The 18,774-nt window shown below is 39.8% G+C and overlaps 1 pseudogene; it reads left to right on the top strand.

The window, feature by feature from the left end:
- Positions 1–18,774, top strand: part of LOC143219519 (cytochrome c oxidase subunit 1 pseudogene) — a 31,581-nt pseudogene continuing 12,807 nt past the window's right edge.

The raw sequence follows: 18,774 nt of genomic DNA, 5'->3' as shown, positions 1-18,774 counted from the left end.
ATGTATGCTAAACTGCTTCTCTCAACGCGAAGTAATACTCTCGACGTAGCACGTGGTGTTTCTGGAAAGTCAGGGCATCAGAAGATGGTTGACTCTACAGCAATAGGTATCGCTCTACCTCGGATTGACCATGTTCATTAATATTCGTGCCATTAATTATGGTATCTATTTCCAATACTGTTCTGCGGATTTACACCAGGAATACCTGGTTTGACTCTCGGAATAACAAGATGACTTAGCCGTCCGACCCTGCAATATGGTAGTAACGTTCTGAACCCATCTGACTGTCGATTTTGGTAGTCATACACAAAGCTATGGTCTCTGTTTGCTAAAATATCTACTAATTTGTTTCTATGAACACTGAGCAGGACACTCTCTACAACGCGATAGGATTTGGGAAGTTAAGGCCATCGGTGAAGATTTGACACTGTATCAATACGTAACGTTCTACAAACGTTTGACGCCCTACTTTAATATTCATACCGCGAGCTAACGTGTCGATTGACTATACTGCACTGTGGATTGACTCCCGAAATACCTGATCTGACACTCGGAATGACAGGACAGGTGCAGCTATTGATTGAGCCGTTTGCCTCTCTAAGAAGGTTGTGGCGTTCTCAAACGGTTTGACCCTCGATCTTCTAATTCATACATGAAATAATGGTGCCGGACACTAAGATGGATACTCATTTGCATTTCCGAAAACAAAGTTATACTTTTGACATTGCGGGTTTGGATCTCGGATGGTAATGCCTTCCGTAAAAATTTACTCTGTACGAATTGGTAATGTTCCCCGACGGATGGACTCTCTAGTATATTTTACATATCGCGAATTAAAGTCTCCCTTGCCAATGCAGTTCAGCGGGTTTACTCGTGGAATGACTTGTTTGACTCTCGGAATAACAGGATATGTGAAGCTATTGACTTAGCCGTTCGACTTTCAAAGAAGCAATTGTGATAACTGTTCGAATCTCAAGGAAGGTAGTCACGTTCTCGTAGGCTTTGACACTGGATCTTCGAAATCACACATGACATTATGGTACCCGTCACTAAAATCTATACCATGTTGCTTCTATGAACACGAAGTTGTACTCTCCAGGCTACGGGTTAGCTTCATAGAATGTTAGGTCTTCGGTAATGTGTTTGACACTATACGAATAGGTAAAGCTCTACAGCGGTTTGATGCTCTGCTTTAATATTCATACAGTGAAATAAGCTCTATATTGCTAATCCTGGTCAGCGGAATAGTCCCGGAATAGCTGGTATGACTCTCCGAATCGCAGGCAAGGTCAAGCAATTGACTTAGCCGTTCGACTCTCACAGAAGTTGGTAACATCCTCGAACTTTTTCGTCCCCATTCTTCTTATTCATACATCAAGTTAAGGTGCCCGATACTGAAATGAATACTAAATCATTTCTCTGAACACGAAGTTATTCCCTCGATAGAGCGGATTAGTTTTTCGGAGGGTAATGGTCTTCGGTGTAACGTTTGACTTTGTGGCAATAGGTAACATTCTCAAAAGGTGCGACGCTCTATTTTAATATTGAAGCCGTGGTTTAAGGTGTCTATTGCCAATACTGTTCTGCGGACTTACTCCCGGAGTACCTGGTTTAACTTTTGGTACCATAGGATAGGTGAAGCAATTGGCTTAGTTGTGCGACTCTCAAGAAAGGTGGTAACGTTCACCAACGGATTGTCTCTCGATTTTGCTACACAAACATGAAAATATGCTGTCCCTCTGCCAAAATGTCCACTGATTTGTTTTGGCGTCAACAGTAAGCAAGACACTCCCTACAGAGGGGTTTGTTTCTCCGAAGGCAAGTTATTCGGTACAAATAATGACTTTACACCAATTGATAATGTTTTCCGACAGTTTGAATTTCTACTTTAGTTTTCAGAGCGTGAATTAAGGTGTCTATTGCCTATACAGCTCAGCGCATTTACTCCAGGAATGCCTGGTGTGGCCCTCAGAAACACAGGATATGTGAAGCTATTCCCTCAGGATATCGTATATCATAGAAGGTGGTAAAGTTCTGGAACTGTTTGACACTCGATATTCTAATTCGTACATGAAAATAAAGTTACCGGCACTGAAATGAATACAAACTTCTTTCTCTGAAAACGACGTTATATTCTCCATGACGCGGATGATGATCGCAGAAGGTTGTGCTTTCGGTAAATGTTTGACTTTACAGCAATTGGTAACGATCTCAAATAGTGCGTCGCTCTATCTTAATATTCAAACCGTGATGGAAGGTGTCCATTGCAAATACGGTTCAGCGAATTAACTCCCGTAATACCTGGTTTCAATTTGGGAATCACAGTATACGCGAAGCTGTTGTCCCAAACCGTTTGACTCCTAAAGATGGTAGTATCGTTCTCGAACGGAGTGACTCTCGATTTTGAAACTAATTCATGAGAATGTGGTGTCTGTCTGCTGATATGTCGACAAATTTTATATCGTGAATAATAACGAAGACATACGACACTGCGAGTTACGTTCTCGGACGGTAAGATATTCGGTAAAAAGTGAGACTTAACCCCTTAACCTACGGTTTAGATTCGAAGATGTTGGGCCGAAATCGTATACAAGCTCGCGCAGCGTTCGAGTCATTCGCACGACTTGTGTAACACGCTGATCGCGCCAATGATAAACATGACGGGCAACGCCCGTGGTTTTGTAATAAACAATTATTCCATCAAGCTGTAATTGCATATCAAATATTCCACGTAATATTCACTTCTGGCCCGACCATCGTATGCGGGCTATGCCCGTAATATTTACGTTTGGCCCGATCACCGTACGCGGGCTATGCCCGTCATTGTAGGTTAAGGGGTTAATACGAATTGGTAATGAACGCGGGCGGTGTAACTCTGTACTTTAGTATTCATACCGTGAATTAAGGTGTCCATTGCGAATACTGTCCAGCGGATTTACTGCCTGGAGACTTGGCTTGACTCTCTGTAACAGAGGATAGGTGAAGCTATAGACTTAGCCGTTCAAATCGCAACTATGTTCGTAACGTTCCCGAACGGTTTTACTCTCGATCATCTATTTCATACATGTAAAAAGTGTGTTCGCCACTAAAACGTATTCTATTATGCTTCACTGAAGTCGAAGTTATATCCTCGATACAGCGGGTTAGTACCATTCTGGAACGGTTTGACCATCAATTATATAGTTCATACATGAAACTACGGACACAATCACAAGAATGTATACTAATGTGTTTCTCTGAACACGAAGTTATACTCTCGATGCGGACGTTCACATTCACGGCAGGTATGGCTTTCGGCAAAAGGTTTAACTGTATACAAAATGGGTAACGCTCTACAACAATCTGTCGGTCTGCTTGAATATTCATTCGGAGAATTATATTGTCTATTGCCAATGCGGTACGGCGCGCTTACTCCCAGAGTGCCTATTTTGACTCTCGGAAACCTAGAATATGTGAAGCTATTAACTTAACCGATCGAATACCAATGAATGAAGTAACGATCTAGAGAAGTTTGACTCTCGATTTGCTATTGAGACCTGAAAATAATGTGTCCGTATACTGTAATGATTACTGTTTTGTTTCCGGGAGCACTCAGCAAGACACCCGCTAGTTCGGTGTTCGTTCTAGGACGATAAGTGATTGGATAAAAGGTTTGACTTTATACCAGTTGGTAACATTCACGGACGGTTTGTCGCTCAACTTTAATATCTATACAATGAATTAGTGTGTCCATTGCCAAATCAGTTCAGCGGATTTACTCCTGGAATACCAGGCCTGACTCTCGGAATCAGAACAATTGGTGAAGGTGTTGACCTATCCGTTCGACTCTCAAAGCGAGAGGGTGGTACCGTTCTCAAATGGTTGCGCCATTGATCTCCTAACTCATACATGAAGAGAAGGTGCCTGCCACTGATTTGAATTCTAATTTGCTTCTCGGATCACGAAGTAATACACTAAATATAGCGGGCTAGCTTCTCGGAAGGAAAGGCATACGGTGAAGAGTTAGTCTGTATACGAATGGGCAATGTTCTACAACGGCTTGACTCCCTGCTTTAATATTTGAATATTGAATGATGGTACGGCAGATGGAGCATCACTACTGTATCGTCTCCGTTAATTTCTTGAGATATAATTTTGAACCGCATGTAAGTCGTTCTCATTTTTATATTTATATAGAAATTCTGCAATTTTCTGTTATAGTGATTACAATTTTTTTTGAAATTGTCAATTGCTAGTTGAAAAAATTGTATTACTGAAAACAAGTGTCTTTGGAACTAGTTCAGCGCACGTTTATGACATTATTTTGTTAAACATAGTGTTATTTTATAAGATTGTCTGTATATGTCTGGGGTGATCATATAGTTGAGTTCGGTAGATCCGATCGAAACTTGGGTATGATATACGTTAACTTCTTTATCCTTGATATTGTACCGTATGCATTCTTTCCCAGTTCTCCATTTACTCATACACACTGAACTTACTGTTATGGTATTTTAGATTTTCTACACAATTGTCAATTTTTGGATTCAAATATCGTATTCCCTAGTAAATGTGACTTTGGAATGATTTGTATGTACATACATGATAATATTATGCTATATTCTTTGTTTATTTATCCGATTGATTATATACGTACCAACGCTTCCGGAGCGACACAGATGCCGTGGTCTTGTTGTTGCACACGGCAGATCGGAGCGGTATACTGGATGTTCCTCGTTGATTTCGTAAACGATGATTTTGAGCAGTGTGTATTTTTGTCCATATTTTCCAATTTAATGGCACATACTGTAATTTAATGTTATGATATTTTCTATTTTCTTCTAAATTTTTAATTCGTATTTTAAGGTATTGTATTTTTGCAATAATAGTGAATTCAGAATTAGATGAGTGCACGTTATGACTTTATTGTGATAAGCTTATTTTCATTACATACCATAGTCTGTATACGTATCTACGCTGTCAGAGCGATACCACTGGCGCAGTCTTGTATTTCATCACACTACAGGATGGTCGCCATCAATTCCTTTATCCTTCGACACGACTGGCGTGGTCTTGTTTGTAGCTACGTACGCTCGGTCTGAGCGACACTACTGCCTGGTCTTCGATAATTGCTCTAACCTTGATATTTTACCGCATGCATTTTTCCCCGTTTTCCATTTATTTACACACATTGTTATTTTTTGTTACTATATTTTCGGTTTCTTTCAAAATTTTCATCCTGTATTTTAAAAAATTGTATTTCTTAGTAAATGTGTCATTGGAATTAGTTGACTGTACGTTTATCGCAGTATTTTGCTAAACTTGTTATTGTTTCATATGATTGCCCGTATGAGCACCTACACTTCCGGGCGGTAACAGCTGCAGTCGTCTTGTAGTTGGGTACGACAGATCGGAGCGGCGTACGGCATTTAGTCGATATCATCATTAACCACGATTTTGCGCCATATCCATCTTTTCACACTTTTTCTATTTATTTATACATTCTGTAATTTACTGTCATGAATGTTCCGATTTTTCTTCGAAATTTTCAGTTTTTAGCTGAGGATACTGTATTTCTTCGGAAATGTGTCTCTAGAAATAGCTGTTGCAAATTTTCCCAGTTTTCCATTTATTTATACATACTATAATTTACTGCTATGATATTTTCAATTTTTTCCATATTTTTCAATTTCTAGTTAAAAGAATTGTATTTCTTAATAAAAGTGCCTATTAATTCCGTTGAGTCAACGTTTATATCAATAGGTTGTTTAACTTATTGTTCTTTTTTATCATTGTTTCTGTAGGTACCAACGATTCCAGTGCCATACGACTGGATTGGCCTCGTAGTTGCGTTCGGTATATCGGAGCGACGCTACTGTACGTTATTTCCTTATACATGATTTTGTCGCGAATGCATTTTCCCCATGTTTTCAATTTATATATACATCGCATAATTAACTGTTGTATTTTCAATTTTATTCAAAATATTCAATTTTTAGTTGATAAAATTGTACTCCGTAGTGAAAGTGCCTTTGGAATTTGTTGAGGGTACGTTTGTGACATTATTTTGTTGAATTTGTTGTTGTATTATATGACTGTCTGTGCACGATATTACGCTATGGGAACCACACAACTGGAGTGAACTTGCAGTTAAGTATCGGTAAATCGTTGCGACGCAACTCTGCTCGTCACCGTATGCCTACCGGCTCTGCGGTTCTATACGAGCGGATTGACGTTATAGTTGTGTACGGAAGATCGGAGACGCACAACTGGCTAATATACCTTAATTTCTTTAACCTCGATTTGAACCAGTATCCGTTTCTCCCCATGTTATATCCATTTATTTGAACTTACTCTAATTTTCAGTTATATTTTCGATTTTGCTTCAAAGTTTTCAATTTTTGATTTAAAAATCTGTACATCTGAGTACAGATTTCTTCCGAATTGGTTGAGTTTCCCCATATAACAATACATTGTAAAGCTTGTTATTATCATATATGATTGTCTGTATACGTACCAACGCTGTCGGCGCGACACGACAGGAGTGGTTTTGCAGTTGCGTTCTGTAGATCGGAACGACGCTACTGTACGGTCGTCCTCAATTTCTTTAACCATAATATAATACCGTATGCATTTTATCCCAGTTCTTAATTTATATATGCATACTGTAATTTACTGTTATGATATTTTCCATCTTCTTTATAATTATTAATTTTTAGTTTAAAATGTTGTATACCTTAGTAAAAGAGTCCTTACAAACAGATGACTGTACGTTTATGACATTATTTTGTTAAACTTACTGTTATTTCATACTAGGGCCTGTCTGCGTCCCTACGCTATCGATACAACAAGGCCGTAGTTATGTTGGTGCGTTCAACGTATCAGAGCGACACTAATAGATGGTCTTTGTTAACTTCATTAACCCTCATCTTGTACCATATGCATTTTCCCCGTATTCCAATTATTCATGCATCATGCAATTTATTCGTCTGACATTTATCGCCTATTTTCGAAATATCCAATTTTTCGTTAAAAAATTGTATTTTTCAGTGAAAGTGTGTTTGGTATTATGTGAGTGTACGTTTATGGCATTATTTTATTCAACTAATTGTTATTTTGTATGATTGTCTGTCTCCGTACCTACGCTGTTTGCGCGTCACGACTGGCGAGGTCTTGTAGTTGTGTAAGACGGAACGGAGCGACACTACTGGATGGTATTCCATAATGCTTCAACCTTGATATTGTACAGTCAGAATTTTTTCCCAGCTTTTCATTTATTTGTACAAACTGTATGATACTGCTACGACATTTTTGCTTCTCCTAACAAATACAATTTCTGAAATAAAAAATCGGAGGGTTTGAATAAAATCGGAAATATCTAAACAGTAGATCACGGTATTTGGAAATATATAGTGAATATCGAAAGAATGCATACGGCACAATATCAGGGTTAGAGAAATTAACGAAGATAATACCGAAGTGTCGGTCCGATATGCCGAACGCTATTGCAAGACCATAACAGGCGTGTCGCTCCGACAGCGTAGGTACATGTGGAGACATTCGTATATAATAACTAAGAATTTAACAACATATTGTCATAAGTGTACACTCATCTAATTCCAAAGACACCATTCATAAAATGTACAATGATTGACATTAAAATTGGGAATTTTGAAAATATCTAACGAATCAAAACAGTAAATTACTGTATGTATTAATAAGTTGAAAATTGCGAAAGAATGCAAATGGTACAATATCAAGGTTAAAAAAATGAACATAGACCATAGAGCAGTGTTGCTCCGATCAAGTGAACGCAATTACAAGATAAGTCCAGTCGTGTCATCCCGGAAGCGTAGGTGCGCATACAGGCAATCATATAAAACAATAATAAGTTTAGCTAAATATCGCGATAAACGTACAGTCAACTATTTCCAATGACACATTTACTAAGAAGTACAATTTTTCAAAATAAAGGTTGAAAATTTTGAAAGAAATCGAAAGTATAATAACAGTAAATAACAGTGTGTATAAATAAATGGAAATCGGGGATAAATACATGCGGTGTCAGTATCAAGGTTAGAGGAATTATCGAAGATCAGACAGTAGTGTCACTCCGATCTGCCGTATGCAACAACTATACCTTGCCTGTCGTGTCGCTCAAACAGCGTAGGTGCGTATACATACAACCCAAAATATATACAAAGTACACATACATACAAAATATCAACATGTTTAATATAATATTGTCATAAACGTACATTCAACTATTTCCAGGCACACTTTTACTAAGAAATACCATTTTTGAAATTATCAATTGGGATTATGGACGAAATCGAAAATATCAAAAGAGTAAATAATAGTATGTATAAATAAATGCAATACTGGGAAAAAATGACTACGGTACAAAGTCAAGTTCAAAGAAGTTACCGAAGATCGTACACTAGGGTCGCTCCAATCTATCGAACGCAACTACAAGACCACGCCAGTCTGTCACTCCAGAAGCGTAGGTACAAATCCAGAGAATTATATAAAATAACAATAGGTTAAAGACAATATCGTCATATACGTACAGGCAACAAATTCCAGAGGCGCGTTTACTATGAAATACAATTTTTTATAATAAAACCTGAAAAACTTGAATAGAATCAAAGATATCATAACATTAAATTACAAAATGTATAAATGAATAGGAAACTGCGAAAGAATGCTTACGATACAATATTATGGTTAAAGAAATTTACGAAGACCATGCAGTGGTGCAGCTCCGTTTGCCGTAGGCAATTGCAAGACCATTGCAGCTTTGTCGCTCCTGAAGCGTAGGTACGTATACAATCAATGATGTAAAGTAACAAAGAATTTAGCATAATATTATCACGTATGTACATATAAATCATTCCAAGGACATGTTTACTAGGGAATACGATATTTGAATCTAAAAATTGAAAATTGTGAAGAAAACTAAAATATCATAATAGTAAATTACAGTGTGTATATATGAATGGGGAACTGGGAACGAATGCATACGGCACAATATCTAGGTTAAAGAAGTTAGCGTAGATCATACCCTAGTTTTGGTCGGGTCTACCGAATGCAACTACATGATCACCCCAGGCTTATACAGACAATCATATAAAATAATACTATGTAAAACAAAATAATGTCATAAACGTACACTCAATATTTGTCAAAGACACCTTTCCTAAGGAATACAATTTTTTAATATAAAAGTAGTAACTATTGAAATATATCTACAATATCAAAACGGAGAATTACAGCATCTAAAAGACCTCGCCAGACGTGTCGCTCAAACAGCGTAGGTCCGTATACAGACAATCATACAAAATAACAATAAGTTTAACAAAATGATGTCATGAACGTGCACTGAACTATTTCCAAAGATACTAGTATTCCGAAATACAATTATTTCAACTAACAATTGACAATTTCGAGAAAATTGTAATCACCGTAACAGTAAATTGCAGTATTTGTATATAAATATAAAAATGAGAAAGAATTGCATGTGGTTCAAAATCATGTCTTAAGAAATTAACGGTGACCATACAATAGTGTTGCTCGACCTGCCGTACCATCATTCACTGTTCAAATATTAAAGCAGGGCGTCAAGCCGTTGTAGAACATTGCCCATTCGTATAGAGTCTAACTCTTTACAATAGGCCATTCCATCCGAGAAGCTAACCCGCTATGTTGAGTGTACTACTTCAGGTTCAGAGAAGCAAATTAGTAGATATTTTAGTGTCGGGCACCCTTATTTCGTGTATGGATTAGACGATCAGAAGGCAGACTGATGATGAACATTACCGCCCCCTCTGAGAGTCGAACGGCCAAGTGAATAACTTCACCTATTCCGTGATTCCGAGAGTCAACCCAGGATAACCGAGAAGTAAGTCCGCTAAACAGTATTGGGAGTAGACACTTTAATTCGCAGTTGAATATTAACGTAGATTGTCAAACTCTTTGAGAGCGTTACCAATTGGTATAATGTCAAAGGTTTTAGCGACGACCTTACCCACCGAAAATCTAACATGCTACATCGAGAGTATGACCTCGTTATCAGAGATACAAATTAGTTTATATTCTAGTGGCGGGCTCCTTAATTTCAGGTATGAATAAGAGGATCGAGCGTCAGACTGTTGGAGAATGTTACCAATTGGTATAGAGTCCAACGCTTCACCGAAGACATTACCCTCCGTAAACCTAGCCCGCTGTATCGAGAGTATAGCAGCGTGTTCAGGGCAACAAATTAGTAAACGTTTTAGCAGACAGGCACCTTATCTTCATGTATGAATTAGAAGATCGAGCGATAAACCGATCGACAACTTTGCCACCTTCGGTGAGGAACGAACGGCTATGAGAATAGCTTCAGCTATCCAGAGATTCCGAGAGTCAAGCTAGGTATTCCAGGTGTAACGCCGATGAACAGTATAGGCAATAGGCATCTTGATTCACGTTCTGAAAAATATGGTTGAAATTGAAACTGTCAGAAAACATTATCAATTGGTATAAAGTTATACTTTATTCCGAATACCATGCCCTCCGGGAACCAAACCCGTGGTAGGGAGTGTCTTGTTTACTGTTCGCGCAAAAACAAATCTCTAGATATCTTGGAAGAGGGACCCCTTATTTTCATGTTCGAGTAGCAAAATCGAGAGGCAAATAGCTGGTGAACGTTACAATCTTTTATGAGAGTCACACAGCTAAGCCAATAGATTCACCTATACTGTGATCCCGAGAGGCAAACCAGGTACTCCGGCAGTAAATCCGCTGAATATGATTGGCAATAGGCACCACAATTCATGGTTTGAATAATGAAGCAGGCCCTCAGGCCGTTGTAGAACATTACCTATTCGTGCAGGGTTACATTTCTGACAGAATGCCTTACCCTCCAAAGATCTGAACCGCCGTATCCAGAGTGTAACACCATGATCAGACGTACGAACTGGTATGCATATTAGCGACTAGCACCACAGTTTCATGCATGATTTAGAATATGGAGGGTAAAACAGTTCGCGAATGCTACAACCTTATTTGGGAATCGAACGGCGAAGTCAGCAGCTTAACATATCCTGTGATTCCGACTGTAAAACTAGGTATACCGCGAGTAAATCCGCAGTCTATTATTGGCATTAGACTCATTATTTAACGGTATACATATTATAGTACAGAGTGGAACCGCTGTAGAACGTTTCAACCTTCTCTGACAGTCGAACGGCTGAGTCAATACCTTTACCCATCCTCCGATACCGAGAGACAAACCAGGTATTCCGGGCGGAATAAGCTGCTCAATATGGGCATTAGACACACTATTTCACGGCATAATTATTGTAGTACAGACTGAATCCTTTGTAGAACGTTACCTATTGGTACAGTGTCAAACTTTTTACCGGAGGCCTTACATTTCGAAATGTTTTCCCGCGGTATCGTGAGTATATCATCGTGTTCAATGGAACAATTTACAATACATTTTAATTACGGACACCATCACTTCATGCATGAGTTACAAAATCGAGAGTCAAACCGTTTGAGAACGTTACATCCCGCTTTGAGGGTCGAACGAACAAGTCAATAGCTTCGTTCGGCTGATTCGGAGCGTCAATCCAGGTATTCCAAGAGTAAGCCCGCTGAAGTGCTTTGGCATCGGACACCTAAATTCACGGTTTGAATATTACAGTAGGGGGTCAATCCGTTTGATAGCGTAGCCAATTCGTATAAATCGGAAGTGTAATCGAAGGTCTTACCTTCCGCAAACCGCACTGTCTTCATCAAGGGCATAAGTTAGTGTTCACAGAAAAAAATTAGTACTCACTTGAGTGTAAGGCACCTTAACATCATGCACCAGTTAGAAGATGGAGTGTCAAACCGCTCGAGTACGTTGCCATCTTCTATGAGAGACGAACGGTTAAGTCAATAGTTTCACGTACCGCGGAGCTTTCGAGAGACAAACAGGTCCACCGGGAGCGAATCCGCTGAGCAGTATTGGCAATAGGCACCTTAACTCTCGATTATAATACTAAAGTAGAGCGTCAACCCATATGAGAACGTTTCCAATTTTTATATAGTCAAACGTTTTACCGAAAGCCTTATATTCCCAGAACATAACCGCTGTAGCGATTGTCATGCTCAGTGCTCACGGAAACAAATCAGTTGACATTTTAGCAGACGGAAACCTTATATTTTTGTATGAACAGAAACATCGACAGTCAAACCGTTCGGAAACGCGACCACCATCTTTCAGAATGGAACGGCGAAGTCAATAGCTTCACCCATCCTGTGATTTCCAGAGCTAAGGCAGGTATTCCAGGAGTAAATGCGAGGAGCAGTATTGGCCATAGATACCATAATTCTCTGTATGGGTATTAAAATAGGATGTCAAATCGTCGGCGAACTTCACCAATTCGTATTAATTCATTATTTTTACCGAATACCTTACCTTCCGAGAACCTAATACACAGTAGCGATTGGCGGGCTTGTTGCTCACGAAATGAAATTAATAGACATTTTAGTGGACGGACACCACATTATTGTGTATAAATATCAACATAGAGAGTCAAAGCGATCGAAAACGTTTCTACCTTCTCCGTGCGTCGCACAGGTAAGTCAATAGCTTTGTGCATCCTGCGATTCGGAGAATCAAGCCAGAAATTCCTGGAGTTAATCCGCTGAACTATATTCTCAATAGATACCATAATTCACGGTTTGAATATTACTGCAGACCGCCAAACCGTTTCAGAGCATTAGCAATTGGTCTGAAGTCAAATTGTATACTGATGGACTTACATTGGGCAAAGCTGTTGCGCCGTATCGAGAGTGCAACTTCGTGTACAGTGGAGGAAATTATTCTTCATTTCTGTGACGGGCACCTTATTGTCATGAGCGATTTTGAAGATCCTTGATCAAACCGTTTGACTACGTGACCATCTTCCTTGACATTTGAGCAGCTAACACAATAGCTTCTTTGGGAGTGTAATTGCTAAGTCAGTGGCATCACCTATCCCGTAGCGCAGAGAGTCAAACCATGTATTCCGGGAATAAATACGCCAAACAGTTTTGGCAAAGACACCTTAATTCACGCTATGAATAATAAAGCATACCACCAAACCGTTGCAGAACGTTACATAATGCTATATAGCCAAACTCTATCCCGAAGTGTTAAGGTACCTGTCACTAAAATATGAACTAATTTGTATTGCTGATCACGAAGTTATACCCTCGATGCAGCGGATTATGTGCTCTGAAGGTAATGTATCAGGTAAATAGTATGTCATTATGCCCATTGGTAACATTCTCAAGCGGTTTTACGTTCTAATTTAATATTCAAAGCGTGAATTATAGGTTCTATTGGCAGTAATGTTCAGCGGATTTACTCAAAGAATACCTGGATTGAATATCCGAATCAGTGGTCGGTGAAACTATTGAGTTAGCCTTTCGAATCTCAAAGAAGGGGGTAACTTTCTCGAATGGTTTGACGCTCGATCTTCTTATTCATAATGAAATGAAGGTCCCCATCACTGCAATGAATACTAATTTCTTTCTCTGAACCGTAGTTACACTCTCGATACTGCGGGTTACTTTTTTGGAGGGTATGGTCTTCGGTAAAGCGTCTGACTTTATAGCTATTGGTAACGTTCTCAAACGGTTTGACTCTCTATTTTAATATGAAAACCGTGAAATAATGTGTCTGTTGCCACAAATCTTCAGCGGGCTTACACCCGGAGTGCCTCGTATGACTCACGGAACCACAGGATATGTGAAGCTATTGACGCAGCCATTCGTGTCTCACACAAGCTTGCAATGTTCATGAGCGGTTTGGCCCACAATCTTCTAATTCATACATGAAATTACGGTGCCCTTCACTGCAATGTTTACTAATTTGTAATCCTAATCACGAAGCTATACTCTCAAATCGGCGGGTTAGCTTCTCGGACGGTAATGCATTGGGTAAAACGTTTGACTTTATCGGAATTAATAAGCTTCACACACGGTGTGACGTTCGATTTTAATATTCTCTCCGCCAATTAATTCATTTGTTGCCAATACTCTTCAGCGGGTTTACTCTCGGGTTACCTAAACACAGGATATGTGACGCTGTTGACTTAACTGTGCGAATGTAACAGAGATTTGTAAAGTTCTGGACCGGCATGCATATCGATCTTATTCATACGTGAAAAGGTGGTGCCCGTTACTAAAATGAATGAATGGGTGTTTGCTTCGTCACGAATTTAGACAATTGATACAGCAGGTTAGGGTACCGGAGGGTAAGATCATCGATAAAATGTTTGACGGTATAACAATATGTAACGTTCGACAAAAATTTGACAAACCATTTTAATATTCGTACCGCTAATTATCGCGACTATTGGTAATACTGTTCTGTGGATTCACTCCCGGAGTACGTGATCTGAGCCTCGGAATCACAGGTTGGGTGTATCTACTGATTGAGCAGTTGGACTCTCGATGAAGGAGGAAGTCTTCTCTCTCGGTTTGTCCATCGATCGTCATAATTATACTTGAAAATAACGTGTCCCTCTACTAACTCCTTCCGGTGAACACTAAGCAAGCCAATCGTTACTGAGTGTTGGGTTGTTGGAAGGTAGGCCTTCGGTATGGGGTTTGATTTCATGCCAATTCGTAACTTTCTACATCGGCATGACTCTGCACTTTATTAATTATACTTGGAACTATGGCATATATCGACAATACTGTACAGCGGATTTAGTCCCGGAATACCTGTTTTGACCCTCGGCATTGCAGAATGGGTGAAGCTATTGAATTAGCCGTTCGTTTCTCGCAGACGTTTCCAACGTTCACCCTCGATGCTCTAATTCGACAACGAATATAAGGTGCCCATCACTAAAATGTCTACTAGTTTCACTCTCTAAACACGAAGTTATACTCTCTATGATGCAGGTGAGGTTCGCAGAAGGTACGGCCGTCGGTAAAGCGATTGGCTTTATAACAATTGGAAACGTTCACAAAGGGTTTGATACTCAATCTCTTAATCCATACATGAAATTAAGGTGGCAGTCACTAAAATGGGTACTACTTTGTTTCCATCAACATGAAATTTTACTCTCGATACAGTGGGTTTTGTTTCTGGGAGGGTAAGGTCTTCGGTGAAAGGTATGAACTTATGCCAATTGGTTAGGGTCTCAAACGGTTTCACGATCTACTTCATTATTCAAACCGACAATTAAGGTGTCCAATGCTAGCAGTGTTCAGATTGTTGACCATCGCAATGCCTGGTTTGTCATTCGGAATCACAGGACAGGTTAGGTTAATAACTAAGCAGTTCGATTCTCAAGCAAGGTGGTAACGTTCTCGAACGGTTTTATCATGGATCTTCTAATTAATACATGAAATTAATGTGACCGTCACCATAATGTAAGTTAATTTGAACCGCTTGTCACGAATTTATACCGTCGAGACTGAGAATTAGGGTCACGGAGTGTAAGGTCAAATGTTCAACGTTTGACATTATTCAATCTGGTGACATTTTCCAATGGGTACACGCTCTAACTTAATAATCAACCCCCGAATTAAGGTGTTATCTGCCAATATTATACAGCGGATATACTCCTGATATACCTGGTGTGACTCACGGTAACACAAGTGCAGGTGAAGCTTTGGACTCAGACGTTCGACGTTGAAGGAAGGTGATAACGTTCTCGAAATGGTTGACTCTCGATCTTCTTATTCACAAATGAATTTGTGGTGGCAGTCACTAAAATGTATACTCATTTGTTTCTCTGAACAGGATATTAAATCCACGATACAGCGCCTTATGTTCTCGAGGGTAAGTTATCCGGTAAAGAGTGTGAGGCTGTGCCAATAGGTAACGTGCTCAAACGGTCTGACGCTCTACTTTAATATCCATACCGTGAATAAAGATGTCCACTGCTAATAATGTACACCACATTTACTCCTGGCATACCAGGCTTGACTCTCGGAATCGCAATTACAGGTGATGCTATTGACTCAGCATGTCGACACTCAAAGAAAGTGGTAACAATCTGGAACGGTTAGACCCCCGATCATCTAATTCATACATAGAATTAAGGTATCCGCCTGGTAAAATGTTCACTAATTTCTTTCCCAGAACCCGAAGATTATACCCACGATAAAACGAGTTATTGTCTCGATATGTAAGGTATCCGGTCTCGAGTATGACGATACAGTGATTCATTACTTTCGCCAGCGGTTTGACTCTGTCTTTTAATATTCATACCGTGAGTAGAGAGACTCATACCGAGAGACTCAAGGCTACAGTTTGGTAACAGGTCAAACACTTTACGGATGGCTTTAATGTCCAGGAATCTAACCTGCCGTTTCTGGAGTATAATTTGGTGTTCAGAGAACGAAAATGGTATTCATTTGAGTGAATGGCACCTTGACTCCTTGTATCAATTAGACGATTGAGCGCCAAACCGTTCGGGAACAATTCCTCCCTCTTTGAGATTCGACCGGGTAAGTCAACAGCTTCACGTATCCTGTGACTCCGAGAGTCAAGCCAGGTATTGCGGGAGTAAATGTGCTGTACAGTATTGGCAATAGACACCTCAATTCCCGGTTTGAATATTAAAATACAGCGTCACACCGTTTGAGAACGCAACCAGTTGGTACAAAAGTAAAATGTCTTACCAAAGATCGTACCTTGCGCGATCCTCACCCGCTTCATCGTGAGTATAACTTCGTGTTCAGAGAAAGACATTACTCTTCATTTCTGAGACAGGCACCATTCCTTGGTGTACGATTTAGAACGTCGAGAGTCACAACGTTCGAAATCAATAGCTTCCATCTATTCCATGATTCCGAGAGACGAGCCAGGTATAGCAGGAGTAAGTCTGTTGAATTGTATTGGCAATGGACACCTTAATAAATGGTTTGAATATTGAAGCCGAGAGTGAAACTGCTTGTGAACGTTACCGGTTGGTATAAAGTCAAACGTTGTACAGAAGACCTTACCATCCGAGATAATAACGCACTGTATCGAAAGTATGACATGGTTCTCAGTGGTAGGAATTAGTAAACATTTTAGCAGGCGGACAAGTTGTTTTCATGTAAGAATAGCAAAATCGAGGGTCATACCATTCGAGAATGGTACCACGTTATTTGAGATTTGAACGGGTAAGTGAATAGCTTAATATATCCTGTGATTCCAGAAGTCAAATCAGATATTCTGACTGTAAATGCGCAGTACAGTATTGGCTGTAGATACCTAAATTCGCGGATTCAATATTAAGAGCAGCGTCGCACGTCGCAGCGTGCGTGAACGTTACAGTTGCTATAAAGTCAAACGTTTTACCGAATCCCTTACCTACCCGGCCGTATCCAGAGTATAGCTCCTTGTTTAGGGAAATACACTAGTATACAATTTAGTGACGTGACCTTAAATTCACGTATGACATAGGACATCGAGGCTCAAGCCTTTCGAGGACGTTACCACCCGCATTTAGAATCGATCGGTTAAATCGAAGGTTTCACCTGTCCTGTGATTCCGCGTGTCCAATGAGGTATCCCGTGGGTAACTACGCTGGAACGTACTGAAAATTGCCACCTTGTTCCACAGTTTGAGTAGTAAAGCTGTGCATCAATACGTTGTAGAACGATACCTATTTATATGGAGTCAAATTACTTACCGAAGGCCTTATCTTCCAAGGATCTATCCTGCTATATCGATCATAGAACTTCGATTCCAGAGAAGCAAAATGACATATATTTTAGGGACGTCCACCTTAATTTCAGGTATTAATTCGAAGATCGGGTGTCAAACCGTTCGAGAAAGTTACAAGCTTCTTTGGAAATCGAACGGCAAACACAATAGTTACACATACCGTGTGATTCCGCCTGTCAAACCAGGTATACCAGATGTATATCCCCTGTACGGCATAGGCATTAGGCACCCTAATTCACGGAATAAATATTAATGTCCAGAGTCAAACCGTTGTAGAACGACACCTATTCGTATAGAGTCAAACTTTTGCGGATGGCCGCACCTTTAGAGAATTCTAGACCGGTGTTGATAGTGTATTGCTGACTGATCGCAGAAAGAAATTAGTACATACGTTGGCGTACGAAGACATCATTTCCGTGTGAGAATGGCATAATCGAGAATCAAACTGACCGAAAACGTTACCACCTTCTTTGAGAGCCGCACACCTACGACAATTACATCACATATCCTGTGATTCTGGGAGTCAAAGCAGTCATTCGCGGAGGGAACCAGTTGAACAATATTGGCATTTGACACCTTATTTCACGATATGAATATTAAAGTACAGAGTCTAACGTTGGTAGAACGTTACACATTGGTATAATGTCAAAAGTTTTACCAAAGACCTTACCCTCCGAGTACCTAGTCTGCGGTATCGAGAGTACATATTCGTAATCAGAGATACAAATTAGTATACATTTGAGTTAAGGGCACCTTAATTCATGTATGAATGAGAGGGTCGCAAGGCAAACCTTTCCAGAACGTTACTACCTTTTATGAGTGACGAACGGCTACGTGAATAGCCTCACCTACCCTGTGATTCCGAGAGCCATACCAGGTATTTCGGAAGTAAATCCGCTGAACAGAAACGGCAATAGACACCTCAATTCTCGGTTTCAATATTAAAGCAGGCCGTTCAGCCGATGTAGAATATTACCAATAGGCGTAGGCTCAAACTTCTTGCAGATTGCCCTACCCTCCGAAAAAGTAACACGATTTATCGTGAGTTTAACGCCGTGTACAGAGGTGCGGACTAGTACACATTATAGAGACTAGCACCTTAATTT

Source organism: Lasioglossum baleicum, unplaced genomic scaffold (assembly GCF_051020765.1).
Source record: "Lasioglossum baleicum unplaced genomic scaffold, iyLasBale1 scaffold0037, whole genome shotgun sequence".
Lineage (NCBI taxonomy): Eukaryota > Metazoa > Arthropoda > Insecta > Hymenoptera > Halictidae > Lasioglossum > Lasioglossum baleicum.
This window is presented reverse-complemented; position numbering and strand designations above follow the sequence as displayed.